This window comes from Bidens hawaiensis, unplaced genomic scaffold (assembly GCF_021521415.1).
Source record: "Bidens hawaiensis isolate Kalapana, Puna unplaced genomic scaffold, B.hawaiensis_p1.1 tig00018571_1, whole genome shotgun sequence".
Taxonomy (NCBI): domain Eukaryota; kingdom Viridiplantae; phylum Streptophyta; class Magnoliopsida; order Asterales; family Asteraceae; genus Bidens; species Bidens hawaiensis.
Window position 1 is genome coordinate 298,605 of NW_027492813.1, and position 3,229 is coordinate 301,833.

Consider the following 3,229-nt stretch of genomic DNA (forward strand, 5'->3'; position numbering starts at 1 on the left):
AATAAGATTTTTATTAAAGATTTTACAATTTTGGACAAAAAAATGTGATATTTACCATAAAAAACATAAGCTTGAATTTGTTCAGCAGGGTTCTGCAACTCGTAGAATGCATCATCGGCACTTTGCTTGATTACTCGATACTGAATTGATGAAATTATTTGCACAAACACATTGACCTGCAAATAAAAAAATTGTTTAAATCTTTTAAGTTAATAGACTAAAACACATGGTTCATTGTGAATGTATACTACAATCTTCAACATTTATGGAACAAAGATGATAATGAAAAAACGATCATGATAAATGATTACTTTGATTAACTGCGTGTAGGGGTGCAAACGAACCGTACCACCCAAGCTCGAGCTTCAGTAAGTGAAAACGAGCCGAGCTCAAGCTTGGTCGTTTACACCAATGATGTAGCAATAAAAAGGCCTAAAGTTTTAATAATTGACGATCAAGATTTTAAATTTACTCATCGCCCTAACCCTAAGAGCATTCCCATTCCATCCATTAAAACCGAACAGTTTATAATAGCTTCCATATTATAAATTACTTGAATACATTATTATATTATTAATGCTTTTATAATGCTTCTCTATGTAACTGCACATTGTTTGACTGGTTAAAGGTAAACTGTTGTCATTCTGCTGCTCTTATAACTGCGCTTTGTCAGTCTTATGACGGCTGGGTTGTCATTTGTGGCAGTTTACCCATGAATTGGGTATAATTGCAAGGAGAAACAAAAAGTGGCATGCAAATAGGTCTAGCAATTGCAAACAATCCAACATTTATAACGCCGAGAAAAATTGAAGCGACTCGTGAAATTACTTAATCATTTCATTACAGAATGTGTAGCTTTATTATAATTCCAGTTTCATGGCAAAAACTTGCATGATCAGCAGCTTATTTGTTCATTTTTTGTTTGTGAATTACAAATAAAAAGCAATATAGTTGTTGCAACATATTTCATCTTTGGCGTTGATAAAACTCGTATATATTTTGACAGGTTGAGTTAATTGCATATTTGATCACATGCCTCGTACATTCTTTCGCAAATTGTTAACATACATATCTTCTGAAGATGATAGTGATGTTGATCTTAACGAAGATGGCGAAGGACAATGTATTCGCAAGCGTCGTAGGTTTATTCGGCGTAATCATATTCAGGGACATCAGCGTCTATATCGTGATTATTTTGCAGAAAATCCCATATATCCTGTAGATCTATTTCGACGAAGATTTCGTATGCGTCGTCCTTTATTTCTCTGTATTCTAAATGAGGTAGTGACTCACAAGCCATACTTTGTCCAAAGAAGAGATAATGTCGGAAGACTCGGTTTATCTTCTATGCAAAAGATAACTGCAGCACTTAGAATGATGGCATATGGGGTAACCCCAGATTTTATGGACGAATACATAAGCATTGGTGAGAGCACCGCAATGGAGAGCCTCAAAAAATTCTGTGAGACGATAGTAAATATCTTTTCAACTGAATATCTACGTTCACCAAACACCAATGATATTACTCGATTGCTTGCTGTTGCGGATCAACGGGGATTCCCTGGAATGCTCGGAAGCATCGACTGCATGCATTGGAAGTGGAAAAATTGTCCCACGGCTTGGAAAGGTATGTACTCTGGCCACATTCGTGAACCTACTATTATTTCAGAGGCGGTTGCCTCATATGATCTCTGGATATGGCATGCATTTTTTGGCATGCCCGGTTCCACATAACTACATTAACGTGCTAGAGAGGTCTTTCATTTTCACGGAACTGCAAAGGCGTGCTCCTCCAGTCAATTACACAGTTAATGGCAACGACTATACTATGGGGTATTACCTTGCAGATGGCATTTATCCTAAGTGGCAAACTTTTGTAAAGACGATTCCAGCACCAAGAGGGAACAAGCACAAACATTTTGCAAAAGCACAAGAATCTGTAAGAAAAGATGTCGAGCGAGCATTTGGAGTACTTCAACAACGATTTGCAATCATTCGAGACCTTCACGAATGTTCAAAGTGAGTGTGCTAACAAATATAATGAAAGCATGTGTTATTCTTCATAATATGATCATTGAAGATGAACGTGATGATGGTGACAATCTTAATATGGAGTATGATCAACTTGATGATGATCTCCATGAATTGTCGCGCACTCATACATGTGAGTTTATGGACTTCATTGAACGTCATCTTCGTATTAGAGATAACTCGGCTCATCATCAACTTCAAGAAGATCTAGTTGAACATCAATGGCTACTCTATTCTCAACAATAAACGATATCGCGTTATATTTTATTATTTCGTGAATGTTATTGGTTTGAGTTAGAAGCATGCTATGTGATGATCATTAGAATTGTTTATGTAAGAACATAACTTATTAGCTCAACTTTTGTTTTAATTTGCCTCTATTTGGGTCATTTGCTTGTAATGTGTTAGGAGTGTGCAACGGATACGACCCGGCCCGACCAACAATTTATTGCTTTTGTTAATCTTTTGTTTGACTGATTAATGCTTTTGTAATGCTTCTCTAGATGTTCAATAGTCAAACTTGTTTTTCTTTTTTTTTGTCGTTAAAACATAGTCAGTTGCCATTTTCACTTGTATATAACTTCCATATTTTTTTGTCAGTCATATAGTGTATAAATGGAAATTCAGACTACTATAAATTATAAATAGATAGCTTATATCATTTTAAATCCATATATTGATTATAATGTTTGGTTAAGAATACTTCACGAGTTTGAGCCGAGTTTTGGTTCGTTTAATGTTTAATTCGATTTTTCTAAATATTTAGAAACTTTTTAAAAGAAGAATATAATATGACAAAATAGCAAGTAGTTAATATTGTAAGTGAGTAGAAAGAGAAAAATTAATAAAAAAATAATATAGAGATAGATTTAGAGGATAGGATGTGAGGTGTTTTCTAAAATGAAAGGTAAATTTTAAAAAGTAGTGATTTTTTGTTAAATTATATGAATAAAGATGATAGAGGGGATAAGAATGCTCTACACTTTGTACTTGCAATCTTGGGCTATGTGAAGATCTCTTTCTTATTCATCGGCATTCTATATATTGTTTTTTTATTAGTCATCGTACATTACTGTTTTGCTCATTTTCTGGATGTCAAATGAGACAAATTTATATAAGATGTAAAGGGGACCTCTCCGTGATTAATAGAATAGTAAAGGTCAAATCAAAATTTTATTATCTATTCATCTCTCTTTTT

At 34.2% G+C, this 3,229-nt stretch overlaps 1 pseudogene; it reads left to right on the forward strand.

Moving 5' to 3' along the window:
- The first annotated feature begins 1,032 nt into the window (after positions 1 to 1,032).
- Positions 1,033 to 2,277, forward strand: LOC143556435 (uncharacterized; annotated as a pseudogene).
- The last annotated feature ends 952 nt before the right edge of the window (positions 2,278 to 3,229 follow it).